We start from the raw sequence: 14,001 nt of genomic DNA on the forward strand, positions 1-14,001 counted from the left end.
GTGCTGGGTCAGGAAGTGACAGCGGAAGGGGTTCCTCCTCCGCCCCAGGAACCGGGGAACATGGAGAGACCTGGTCAAAGAAATGTTCCAGGTCCTCCAATTCCCCCAGCTCCAAAGTAGGGGGCGAGGATTAGTGTTCTTCCCCCTCCCCGCCGCCATCCCCCGGCCCAGCATGTACAGAATCATTAAAATTGTTAACACTTTGTATTTCTTCCTGGTCGAGCGACTCCCTGGGGAAGTTGGTTAATAGCTGGGCGGGCTCAGGTTCGGCCTTTTCGGCCCCGCACACCTCAGTCCCCGGGGCGCTCGACCCGGCGGCAACGCATTCCTCCGCTGTCCCCATGCCCCCCACGACAGGCAGGTCTTCCACGCCATCCCCGGGAGGCAGAGGCTGGGCAGCCTCGATGCTCCACCCTCCCCGGGGACAGATGCCTCTCGCCTACGCCGCAGTTTGGGGGCGCTGGTGGGGGACGCGGGACACGCGGCGGGCACCGACTCCTCCGCGGAGGGATGTTGTTCCCCCTCCGCCTCATTGGAGCGGTGCCTCCTTTTGTTCCTGGGGGGGCGCGGAGGCAGGGAGACCTCCATGTCTGCCGAGGCCTCCCGCTCCACTCCCCCCTTTTTCTTTACTTGCCCGCACCCAAACCCCTCTGCGGTATTGATCAAGGGCTCGGGCACGGGCACAGGGCACCCCACGCTCGCCGGTGACAGGGTTGGGCTGAGCGCGGTGATCAGACTGTTTGACGCACTGAGCGGACCCGCCTCGAGGTGTTTCGCCTTCCTCCGCGCCTTCTTTCCGGCCGGACGCTCTTCCTCCCCCCCACCGGAGGCCGTGAAAACAAAGGCCACCGACGATGCCCGCGCACCCACAGCTCCCGGTACGCGGACGCAACTAGGGGGAGGGGTGACGGCGGCGCCAGCCTTGGCCGCCTTCGGTGGTTTGGCGGCCTTGGAGGTGGGGCAGTTCTTGTGAACGTGCCCCACCTCCCTACAGGCATGGCACCGCACGCCGTCCGACGTCCAAAAGACGCGGTAGGCAGTCCCCTCGTGCGCCACATTAAAACTGCTCTCTGTCGTCTCCTCCCGCGCCAGCCAGACAAAGAGCTGGTGGCGGAAATAGAATACGTGGCGCAGGCTGTTCTCCCTGAGGCCGAGCGGTTATCGGGTTAATCCCTGACCTTACCTCCCCCAGTTGATGTAGGTGAGGGAGGAGGAGCTCAGCGGGAACAAAGGGCGGGACGTTGGAAAGGATGACCCTCTGCGCGGTGGCCTCGAGAGGGTCCACCGGCAGGAACGTCCCGCCCACCGTGAGCCCCTTTTCAAGGGCTAGGGACACCGCCCGCTCCGACTCCAGGAAGAACACCGCCTTCCCAGACATTTTGGAGGCTGCGACAATGGCCGAGGGGCCGACTACCCCAGCCATCGCCCGCACGCACTCCTCAATGCTCATTGTGTTGTGAGTGTCGCTCTTGACCCCATGTTTTTTTGTAATTAGTTTAAATGGTGGCAGGGCAGCAGGAGGCGCAGGAGGCGCCGTGGATGTGGACGCCGCCTGCGCGTACGTCTTAGCTGGCCCTGCCACCGGCGTGGATGGGGTCGCCTGACAGGGTCCCTTTTAGGTCTACCCCCACCCCAAAGTCACAGGCCTTAATGGTCTTAAATTGGCCTTGTTGGTGTTTGAGCAGAGGGAGCTCTTAGTGGGGCACACCTCTCCCCTAGTTAACGATTGGGGAGGGGCCTTGCTCCCTCTGCTCAGTTGTCTTAATTTAATTTTAATTGAGGAGGAAAGGGGCTCTCAGAGAGAGGGGAGAGAGTGAGAGAGAGAGAGAGAGAGAGAGAGAGAGAGAGATTGAGAGAGAGAGGGGTGGGAAAGAAGGAAGCTGTGAGGGCAGGTCTCCCCTCACAGCGATGGGTGGGTGTTTTCTGGGGTGCACTCCCCAGATGATGGAAAAACAGGACACAGTCTTATAGGATGATCTTCGGGTGGGGGGGAGAAGATGTCTTCACCTGGGGCAGCTGGAGCCACTCAGGCACATACTCCCAACGATGTTCAATAGGGTGATTAATAATTCTTCAGCCAGATAGCTCCAGCTGTCCCAGGCTAGGCAATGGGGGATGGGTGCTTCAGTGGTGTGTGGGGCCTAGCTGTAAGCAAGACCCCCACACACACACACCCCCCCCGCGATGTTCCGGGCCTCGAAGAATCTTCTTTTCTCCCCCCACCAATAAAACAATGTCTTTTAGGGGAATGCACCTAGTACACCCACCTGTAGAATGTTGTAGAGTCTCCCTCCTTCCACACAGGTTGTTGTTCTTTTCCCCCTCTCTCCAACTCTCTGTAGAAGTAATAAAGTTGTTGAATTTTCTGCTGTCCTCCTCTCCCTCTGGATGGATTGTAATGAAGTAAGCCCCTTCCTCCTCTTCCTGGGCTGGTCTCAGGGTTCACAAAGGCCTTCAGGCAGGAGCTACAGCAAGGAGCTCCTTCCCTCACTGCTCCAGGCTCCAAATGATCAGGCCACGCCTCCAACAGCTCCACCCTTGCCCACACATCCCTGAAAGTAGCAGGTCAGGTGGATAAGCTGGTTAAGAAGGCATACAGACTGCTTGCCTTTATTGGCCAAGGCATAGAATATAAGAGCAGGGAGGTTATGCTTAAATTGTATAATACTTTGGTTAGGCCACAGGTGGAGTACTGCGTGCAGTTCTGGTTGCCGTATTATAGGAAGGACGTGATTGCACTAGAGAAGGTGCAGAGGAGATTTACTAGGATGCTGCCTGGAATGGAGAATCTTAGTTATGAGGACAGATTGGATAGGCTGGGTTTGTTCTCATTGGAACAGAGGAGGTTAAGAGGAGACCTCATCGAGGTGTACAAAATATTGAGGGGCCTGGACATAGTGGATAGTGAGGGTCTATTTCCATTGGTGGACGAGGAGGCATAGTTTTAAGGTGGTTGGTGTAAGGTTTAGAGGGTATTTGATGGAGGGCTTCTTTACGCAGAGGGTTGTGGATATCTGGAACTCGCTGCCTGGAAGAGTGGTGGATGCAGAAACCCTCACCACTTTTAAGAGATGGTTGGATGGGTAATTAAAGTGCCGTAACCTGCAGGGTTACAGACCTAGAGCTGGTAATTGGGATTAGACTGGATGACTTTTTGTTGGACGGTGCAGATATAATGGTACGTGATGCAGGGAATCGAATACGGCCAGGGTGATCTCCTGGAGTAGTTTAGATCGCCTGGATGGGTCGGAGACGAATTTTCCCATATTTTTTTCTCCCTAAATTGGCCTGGGTTTTTATCTGGTTTTTGTCTCTATGAGTTTGTATGTAACCTTTAGAGCTGCTGACCAAGGGTTGTGCGGCTCTTTGTCAGCCGGCGCAGACAAGATGGGCCGAAATGGCCTCCTTCTGCGCTGTAAATTTCTATGTTTCTGTTTCTAGGTGGGAAAGTAAGCTGTGAAGGGGATGGAAAAGGGCTGCAAAGCGATATAGACAATTTAAGTGAGTGAACAAGAACGTGGCAGATGGAATATAATGTGGACAAGTGTGAAGTTATCCATTTTGGTCAGAAAAAAACAGAATATTTTTAAAATGGTGAGAGACTGGGAAATATTGGTATTCAGAGGGACCTTGGCGTCCTTGTACATGAATCACAGAAAGTTAACATGGAGGTACAGAAAGCAATTAGGAAAGTAAATGGTAAGTTAGCCTTTATTACAAAGGGATTAGAATATAAAGTCTCACTACAATTATATGGGGCTTGGTGAGACAAGCACAACAAGCAGCGGGACATTGGGCCCCAGATAAAAGGGCGGGAGAGTCGGGAGATCGGGGCCAGATAAAAGGGCGCGAGAGTCGGGAGATCGGGCCAGATAAAAGGGCGCGAGAGTCGGGAGATCGGGCCAGATAAAAGGGCGCGAGAGTCGGGCCCAGATAAAAGGGCGCGAGGGTCGGGAGATCGGGGCCAGATAAAAGGGCGCGAGGGTCGGGAGATCGGGCCCAGATAAAAGGGCGCGAGAGTCGGGAGATCGGGCCCAGATACAATCCAGCTGAAGACGAGAAGTAGAAAGAAGCAAAATTAAAGTGTAACGTCACAGGAAAGAAGGGAAATGATTGGTCGGTGAGTTCTCTCTTTTCTCGGGCATTGATTTGAATTAAGAGCTGGGACTAAAAACAAAACTTGAAAACTTAAGTAATTAAATACATTAGGATGGCAGGGCAGGAGATGTGTTTACACTGTTGCATGTGGGAGCTGGTTGACCCCCATTGAGGTCCACGGCGACCACATCTGCAGCAAGTGTCTGCAGCTCAAGGAACATATTGATGAACTGGACTCCGAGTTGCAGACACTATGACAAATCAGGGAGGAGAAGAATTATCTGGACGTTGTGTTCCAGGAGGCTGTCACACCCCTTCGATTAATTCATTCAAATGTGGTCAGGGACAGGAGGGTGTGACTACAAGTGAGAAAGGTGTGGGGATCCAGGAGGTCGTGATGGAGGAGCCTCAGCCCATGCTCTTGTCCAACAGATTCGAGGCTCTTGCACCCTGTGTGGATGAGAGCAGGGACTGCAGGGAGATTGAGCAAACTGACCACAGCACTGTGGTACAGGGGCCATTCAAGTGGGGGGAGTGAACAGAAAGGTTGTAGTGGTAGGGGGCAGTATTATTAGGGGGATAGATAAGGTTCTCTGCAGCCAAGACCGTGAGTCCCGAAGGTGTGCTTAACCCAGTGCCAGGGTTAAGCACATCTCCTCTGGGCTGGAGAGAAACTTGGGAGTGGGAGGGGAAAGATCCAGTTGCTGTGGTCCACGTGGGCACCAACGACATAGATAGGACAAACAAAGAGGTTCTGCTGAGGGATTTTGAGCAGCTCGGGGCCAAATTAAAAAGCAGAACCACAAAGGTAATAATCTCTGGATTACTACCTGAGCCATGAGCAAATTTGCATAGGGTAAATAAGATCAGAGAGTTAAACACGTGGCTCAAAGACTGCTGTGGGAGAAATGGGTTTTGGTTTATGGGGCACTGTCCCAGTACTGGGATAAGAGGGAGCTGTTCCATTGGGACGGGCTCCACTTAGACCGTGCTGGGACTAGGGTCCTGGTGAATTGAATAACCAGTGCTGTAGATAGGGCTTTAAACTAAATAATGGGGGGAAGGGTTCAGGTGAGTGGAAATTTAAAAAGTCAAAGACCAAAGAGAAGGCAATAGAGCAGGGAGCACTGGGGGAAATGAAAACCAGAGCGTGACAGGAAGGGACGGAATGGATAAACATAAAGGTGTATCAGAAAGTGGGGTCAAAGCAGGAAAAATGGTTTTAAAAAAAAAACAAATTTAAAAGCTCTTTATCTGAATGCACACAGCATTCGTAACAATATAGATGAGTTGACGACACAAATAGTTACAAATGGGTATGATCTGATAGCCATTACAGAGGCATGGCTGCAAGGTGATCAAGACTGTGAACTAAATATTCAGAGGTATTTGACAATTTGGAAGGACAGACAGAAAGGAAAAGGAGGTGGGGTAGCTCTGTTAGTAAAGGATGAGATCAGTGCGATAGTGAGAAACGATATTGGCTCAAAAGAGCAAGATGTTGAATCAGTTTGGGTGGAGATAAGAAATAATAAGGGGTAAAAGTCATTGGTGGGCGTCGCCTATAGGCCACCTAAAAGTAGCTGCACTGTTGGACGGAGTATAAATCAAGAAATAATGGAGGCTTGTAAAAAAAGAACGGCAATAATCATGGGCGCTGTTTAACCTTCATATTGATTGGATAAAGCAAATTGGCCAGGGTAGCCTTGAGGAAGAGTTCTAGGAGCTAAACTTTCCATTAGTCGCCAGATCGCCCAAAAGTGGGTGGTATTTCCAGAGTTAACGTTTATATTGTTTTTTGTGATCGCTGAAATATCGCCCATTTTCAAACCCGCTATTTTCCACTTTTTGATTTGGGCATTAGCCGTAGCGATGTGAAATGGGTGTTAGCGGTTTATTCAGTTGTGCAAGGCCGGCGTCCATAGCAACGGTCCTTGTTTCAAGAGGTATGGGGCACATAGGCAGAAGAGAGAGAGAAAGGAGAAAGCTGTTAGTGTGGTTTGTGGAGTATTGGATTTTTGAAGAGACTGGAGTTATTTTTGAGCTATTTCTGAATTATTTGAAATTATTTGAGATCTAAATGGATGTAATTGCATCTATTGAAAGAAGGATGAGTGAGGAGGAAGGAGGAGTGGCGGAAGGGGTAGAAATGGGAGAATGTAGGCGTGCAAAGCGCTTTAGCGAGGAGGCCAATGCTGCCTTAGTGGCAGAGGTCGAGAATAGGTGGGCACAACTGACCCGGGGTTGGCATGGGAACCCCTCCCCCCACCCCCCGAGTTTATCAAAGGAAATGGCCGGAGATAGCAGAGGTTATATCTGCGAGCACGCATGAGGTGAAGGATCCCAATCGGTGCCGGAAGCGCTGGAATGATCTTGATGGGCCAGGCAGAGTAAGTATTACATTTATTTATATAATTCATTTCCGTATAATATATGATTGATGTAATGTTATGTAATTAATGATGGGATCATGAAATATCATTCAAATGCAACACAGATTCTGTACTATTGTGATGTTAATTATAAGTGATGTCTGTGTATATTTATAGCAGTAGTGTTGCTCTCGTGCATATGCCTGTGTAGCATAAGCATTCTCATGTGGCCGTAGCACCCCGTTCTCTTCTAATTACCTCATTTATGTTTTCTAGCTCACCAGATAGTGCAGGTGCAGCCCTTCCAGGAACCCGAGGCACCCCAGTATGCTGCTGTAGTTGTCGTCTCTGGAGGGGAGGAGGCAAGAGTGTCACCCGTCTTGCTGCAGGTCCTCCTCTCCACTGAGGATAGTGAAGAGGTGGAGGAGGAGCCTGCAGCCCTTTCGACAAGTGTTCCCGTGGCCACGACCTCTTCAACCGAGGAGGTAGCGGGACCAAGCGCTTTGCAGCCGAGCACCCCGAGTGGTTCCATGCCGACTCCGCGGAGGTTGGTTCGGCGCAGCCGGACTGCTCCAAGAGCGGTTGATCTGAGTGTGGACATGGTGAACTTGTCCAGGACGAGCGTCGACATAGGTCGGGAGCTCCTCCAAGCAATGGGCGGGTTATCTGGCCAGGTTGCCACTCTGTCCGTGATCGTCACTGAGAAGGTGACGCGGATAGCCGTGGCACTGGAGAGAATAGCCGGGCACGCGGATGCCAGAGGGCAGTCAGTGGTCCCGGAATACGGCACTGCACCCCAAGGTGCTCTACCCCCATTGCTCAAGAAACATGCAAGTCAGGAGGATGCTCTTGCTTCTGGCTCGGAGGATGGTTCCTCGGAAATGTCCTCTCCATCTACAGGCCGATCAATGGCCGTCAGCCGCCCCCCGGCCCCCCCACCTAAGCAACGCTCGAGGTGCCCTCCTGCAAAGCGACTTGGAGTTGGTAGGGGGAGAGGAAGAGGTGGAGTACAGACCCAGGGGGGAAAGGAAAGGATGGGTGTGGCCGTGGGTAGGCAGGGAGGGAGAGTTATTGTTCTTGTTAATTTTTAAAAATGTGTTGAATGTAGGGTGGGTGGGTGGGTGTTTGAATTGTTTAAATTATGTTGCTGTTGTTGTTCATTTTGTCATTAATACATTTTAAACGTTTTCACTGTGGGGGTGCATGCGTGTTTATAAAAATCATTGTTGTTGTTTATAACATATATTGTTATTTATGAATGTTTCACTGTTGGGGTGGGGGGGGCTACTGTTGTGTTGTGTTTGTTTAAAAAAATAATTTTATTAATAACATTAAACCATTTTTATTTAACTTAACATTGTTGTTCATTGTCTTCAGATAGCAGAAACGTTAAACATATATAAAGTTTGGAAAACATTGGCGAGGCCAAGCAAGGAACAGCAAAAAGTAAACATAACATAAATCAACTGTAACTGTAACTGTCACCAACATAATGCAAGCTGTTCATTTATGAGCTGCAGACACAAAATCTTGCAGCTGTGTTACTACCACCAATGTTATTTCAAGCAAAACGTTCATTTATAAGCTGCAGACACAACAATCTGACAGCTGCGTAACCACCAGGGAGGGGCTCTTTCCTGCGGTCTAGAGGAGGTGGGAACATGGTTTCAACGCCAACCTGATTGTCCTCCCCAAGGTCATCGTCCACCTCCTCTTCCTCTCTTCCACCTCTCCTCCTGTGCTGGACCGGCAGTCGTATCTGTCAATTCTTGTCCCCTCCTGATGGCCAAGTTATGCAACTTGCAGCACACCACAATGAATTGAGTGACCTGCTGAGTGGTCCAGGCACCTGGAGCACAGCATAAGCACTCCAATTGTCTTTTCGACGATATTGCGTGTGGCTACATGGCTTCTCGGCTTCTGTCTGGGGCTTACACAGGGGGGGTCATCAACCAGCTGGCAAGGCCATATCCTTTATCCTCTAGCATCCAACCGTGACCTTGTGGCTGACTCTTAAACAGGTCAGAGACAGTGCTCTCACACAAGATGTGCGCATCATGGTTGCTCCCTGGAAATTTTGCATTTACTGCCATTAATATTTGCTTGTGATCGACAACAAGTTGCACATTCAGGGAGTGGAATCTCTTTCGGTTCCAAAACACGTCTGCATCCTGAGAAGGTGCTCGCATAGCGATGTGCGTGTAGTCTATTGCTCCCTACACCTTGGGGAAGTTTGTTATTCTCGAGAAACCCAAAGTCCTCTCAGTCTGTGTCTCCCTGGTCATAGGGAAGCTTATAAAGTCCATCCTTCGAGCATAAAGGGCTTCAGTCATCTGTCGAATGCAACAGTGTGTGGTGTGCTGAGAGATACCGCAAATGTTGCCAGCTGAGGCCTGAAAGGAGCCTGATGCATAGAAGGAAAGTGCCGCAGTAACCTTGACCTCAATGGACAGTGCGATCCTGATGGTGCTGTTAGGCAACAGATCTCCCTTAATGAGCTGGCATATCTCACTGATGACCCCATTTTGAAAGCGCAGCCTCCCAAGGCACGTGTTCTCGGAAAAGTTCAGGTATGACCGCTTATCCCTGTAAGTGCATTGGGTATAAGTTCTCCTCCTCATCAGTCTGCCACCTCTTTGATTTGGCACATAATGGTCTTCAATATACCTTCTCCCATCGCTAGTCTGCAGCATGTGAGTAGTCATCAATACTGGCTGAGAAATTACAGGTCCCATTACTATTACTATAAGTATTCTTCAGAAATAATAAATTGTCCTCCAAAAACTCAAATAAAAAATTCAAATTGACCACAATATAATTAGCTGGTTGTTCAGATTTTAAAATCACTCACAAATTAAATCAAAACTCCCAGAACTTGAAGAAGCCTTTTATATGAAAAGTTCTCCGATTTACAAAATGGCGTCCATAATGCTGGGTTAAGGTCAGGTGAGTGCAGCTTTTTTTCGGCGATTTCTTTTGGGCGAGCGAACTTTTGGGTGATATATGGGCGAGATGCCAAAGGTAACGCTCAGCGATATTCTGGGTGGTTTGTGGGCATTAGTTTTCATTCTAAACAGTATTCTGGGCAGTGCACTATTGTTGACATCATAATTTAAAAAAAATATGGGCGGGCGGTTTAACTAATTCTTGGTGTTAATTTACGCGAGCGATAAATGGGTGTTAGTTTCCATTTTTAGGGAAAATGTGCAATAAATGGGCATTACACTTCATCTCAGCGGTTAAATGGGTGGTAAGAGGGTGGTAGTGATGGAAAGTCTAGCCCATAGAGTGCATCCAGGATAGTTTCCTTGAACATTATGCTGCGGAACCAATCAGGGAGCAGGCTATCTTAGATCTGGTCCTGTGTAATGAGAAAGGATTAATAAATTATCTCTTAGTAAAGGATCCTGTTGGAATGAGTGACCATAGCATGGTTGAATTTCAAATTCAGTTGGAGGGTGAGAAAGTTGCATATCAAACCAGTATCATAAGCTTAAATAAAGGTATGAAGGCAGAGTTGGCTAAAGTGGACTGGGAAAATAGATTAAAGAGTGGGACAGTTGATGAGCAGTGGTGGACATTTAAGGAGCTATTTCATAACTCATAACAAAAATATATTCCAATAAGAAGGAAGGATTGTAAGAGTAGGGGATAGCCATCCGTGGCTAACTAAGGAAATAAAGGAGGGTATCAAATTGAAAACAACGGCATACAAAGTGGCCAAAACTAGTGGGAGGCCAGAGGATTGGGTAATGTTTAAAAGCCAACAAAGAACGACAAAAAAATAATGAGAGGGAAGATAGATTATAAAAGTAAACCAGCACGAAATATAAAAACAGATGGTAAAAGTTTCTACAGGTATATAAAAAGGAAAAGAGTGGTTAAAGTAAATGTTGGTCCCTCAGAGGATGAGACGGGGCAATTAATAATGGGGAACGGGAAATGGTAGAGACTTTGAACAAATATTTTGTATTGGTCGTCACGGTAGAAGACACTAAAAACATCCCAATAGTGGAAAATCAAGGGGCTATAGGGTGGGAGGAACTTAATACAATCACGATCACTAAAGAAGCAGTACTCGGCAAAATATTGGGACTAAAGGTGGACAAGTCCCCTGGACATGATGGTTTGCATCCTAGGGTCTTAAAAGAAGTGGCTGCAGAGATAATGGATACATTGGTTGAAATTTACCAAAATTCCTTGGATTCTGGGGAGGCCCCAGAGGATTGGAAAACAACAAATGTAATGCCCCTGTTTAAAAAAGGAAGCAGACAGAAAGCAGGAAACCACAGACCAGTTAGCCTAACATCTGTAGTTGGGAAAATGCTGGAGTCCATTATTAAGGAAGCAGTAGCAGGACATTTGGAAAAGCATAGTTCAATCAAGCAGAGTCAGCATGGTTTTATGAAAGGGAAATCATGTTTGACAAATTTGCTGGAACTCTTTGAGGTCGTAACGAGCAAGGTGGATAAAGGGGAACCAGTGGATGTGGTGTATTTGGAATTCCAGAAGGCATTTGATAAGGTGCCACATAAAAGGTTACTGCACAAAATAAAAGTTCATGGGGTCGGGGTAATATATATTAGCATGGATAAAGGATTGGCTAACTAATAGAAAACAGAGAGTCAGGATAAATGGGTCATTTTCCAGTTGGCAAACAGTAACTAGTGGGGTGCCGCAGGGATCTGTGCTGGGGCATCAACTATTTACAATCTATATTAATGACTTGGATGAAGGGGCCAAGTTTGCTGATGATACAAAGATGGGTGGGAAAGCAAATTGTGAGGACACAAAAAATCTGCAAAGGGATATAGACAGGCAAAGTGAATGGGCAAAATGTTGGGAGATGGAGTATAATGTGGGAAAATGTGAGGTTATCCACTTTGGCAGAAAGAATAAAAAAGCAAATTATTTTTTTAAATGGAGAAAAATTGCAAAGTGCTGCAGTACAGCAGGACCTGGGTGTCCTTGTGCATAAAACACAAAAAGTTAGTATGCAGGTACAGCAAGTAATCAGGAAGGTAAATGCAATGTTGGTCTTTATTGCAAGGGGGATAGAGTACAAAAGCAGAGAAGTCATAGAAACATAGAAAATAGGTGCAGGAGCAGGCCATTCAGCCCTTCTAGCCTGCACCGCCATTCAATGAGTTCATGGCTGAACATGAAACTTCAGTACCCCCTTCCTGCTTTCTCGCCATAACCCTTGATCCCCCGAGTAGTAAGGACTTCATCTAACTCCCTTTTGAATATATTTAGTGAATTGGCCTCAACTACTTTCTGTGGTAGAGAATTCCACAGGTTCACCACTCTCTGGGTGAAGAAGTTTCTCCTCATCTCGGTCCTAAATGGCTTACCCCTTATCCTCAGACTGTGACCCCTGGTTCTGGACTTCCCCAACATTGGGAACATTCTTTCTGCATCTAACCTGTCTAAACCCGTCAGAATTTTAAACGTTTCTATGAGGTCCCCTCTCATTCTTCTGAACTCCAGTGAATACAAGCCCAATTGATCCAATCTTTCTTGATAGGTCAGTCCCGCCATCCCGGGAATCAGTCTGGTGAACCTTCGCTGCACTCCCTCAATAGCAAGAATGTCCTTCCTCAAGTTAGGAGACCAAAACTGTACACAATACTCCAGGTGTGGCCTCACCAAGGCCCTGTACAACTGTAGCAACACCTCCCTGCCCCTGTATTCAAATCCCCTCGCTATGAAGGCCAACATGCCATTTGCTTTCTTAACCGCCTGCTGTACCTGCATGCCAACCTTCAATGACTGATGTACCATGACACCCAGGTCTCGTTGCACCTTCCCTTTTCCTAATCTGTCACCATTCAGATAATAGTCTGTCTCTCTGTTTTTACCACCAAAGTGGATAACCTCACATTTATCCACATTATACTTCATCTGCCATGCATTTGCCCACTCACCTAACCTATCCAAGTCACTCTGCAGCCTAATAGCATCCTCCTCGCAGCTCACACTGCCACCCAACTTAGTATCATCCGCAAATTTGGAGATACTGCATTTAATCCCCTCGTCTAAATCATTAATGTACAATGTAAACAGCTGGGGCCCCAGCACAGAACCTTGCGGCACTCCACTAGTCACTGCCTGCCATTCTGAAAAGTACCCGTTTACTCCTACTCTTTGCTTCCTGTCTGACAACCAGTTCTCAATCCACGACTGTACAACTGTACAGGGTATTGGTGAGGTCACACCTAGAGTGCTGCATACAGTTTTGGTCTCTGTATTTAAGAAAGGATATACTTGCATTGGAGGCAGTTCAGAGAAGGTTCACTAGGTTGATTCCAGAGATGAGAGAGTTAACTTATGAAGATAGGTTGAGTAGTTTAGGCCTATATTCATTGGAGCTCAGAAGAAAAAGAGGTGATCTTATCGAAACATATAAGATAATGAGGGGGCTCGACAAGATGGATGCAGTGGGGATATTTCCACATCTGGGAAACTAAAACTAGGGGACATAGTTTCAGAAAAAGGGACTGGCCATTTAAAACTGAGTTGAGGAGGAGTTTCTTCTCTCAAAGGGTTGTAAATCTGTGGAATTCTCTGCCCCAGAGAGCCGTGGAGGTTGTGTTATTGAATATATTTAAGGCGAGACAGACAAATTTTTAAGCGATATGGGAATAAAGGATTATGAGGAGCGGGCAGAGAAGAAGAGCTGTGTCCATGATCAGATCAGCCATGATCTTATTAAATGGCGGAGCAGGCTCGAGGGGTCAAATGGCCGACTCTTGCTCCTATTTCTGATGTTATGTTTATGTTCACCTGGAGTGCTGTGTACAGTTTTGGTCCCCTTATTGAAATATATAAGATTCTTACAGGGCTTGACAGGGTAGTTGCTGAGAGGATGTTTCCCCTGGCTGGGGAGTGTAGAACCAGGAGTCACAGACTCAGAATAAGGGGTCGGTCATTTAGGACTGAGATGAGAAGAAATTGTATCATTCCAAGGATTGTAAATCTTTGGAATTCTCTACCTCAGAGAGCTGTGGATGTTCAGTCATATTATATAGTCAAGACAGATATCGACAGATTTTTGGATATGAAGGGAATCAAGGGATATGGGATAGTGTGGGAAGGTGGAATTGTAGAAGATCAGCCATGATCTTATTGAATGGCAGAGCAGGCTCGAAGGGCCAATTGGTCTACTCCTGCTCCTATTTTTTATGTTCTTATGTTCTTCTTCTTGGAGGCTGCAGATGTCTGCCACTACCTGACGCATTAACCTGAGCCTTCTGGGACACTGCTGTTCAAAAATGTCAAGGAAGATGGTCTTCTGCCTGTAGACAATGGATTGTGGGTCGTGCTTTCGGCAACCTGCACTTCTCTGTTGCTCTCCTCTCTGCTACACCCCTCTCTCTTGTGCACCTATGAGTCTGTGACCAGCAGGCTGTTGCAGGTGCTGTTGCTGGTCATCTTGATCCTCATCTGAGCTTCAATCTAAGGCAGCCAAAGCTGATGTGATAAAACAAATCTCCAAAGTATACAAAATAAACTCTCAGCAAAAGTACTG

The 14,001-nt window shown here is 47.8% G+C and overlaps 1 long non-coding RNA gene across 2 annotated transcripts in view; it reads left to right on the plus strand.

Moving 5' to 3' along the window:
- The first annotated feature begins 3,929 nt into the window (after positions 1-3,929).
- The window catches only part of LOC139264301 (uncharacterized), a 96,205-nt gene continuing 86,133 nt past the window's right edge, over positions 3,930-14,001 (plus strand). For both annotated transcript variants that reach the window (XR_011593308.1, XR_011593309.1), the window contains exon 1: positions 3,930-4,120. This is a non-coding gene — a long non-coding RNA (uncharacterized lncRNA). The remainder of the gene's footprint in view (positions 4,121-14,001) is intronic.

This window comes from Pristiophorus japonicus, chromosome 5 (assembly GCF_044704955.1).
Source record: "Pristiophorus japonicus isolate sPriJap1 chromosome 5, sPriJap1.hap1, whole genome shotgun sequence".
NCBI classification, from domain to species: Eukaryota; Metazoa; Chordata; class Chondrichthyes; family Pristiophoridae; genus Pristiophorus; species Pristiophorus japonicus.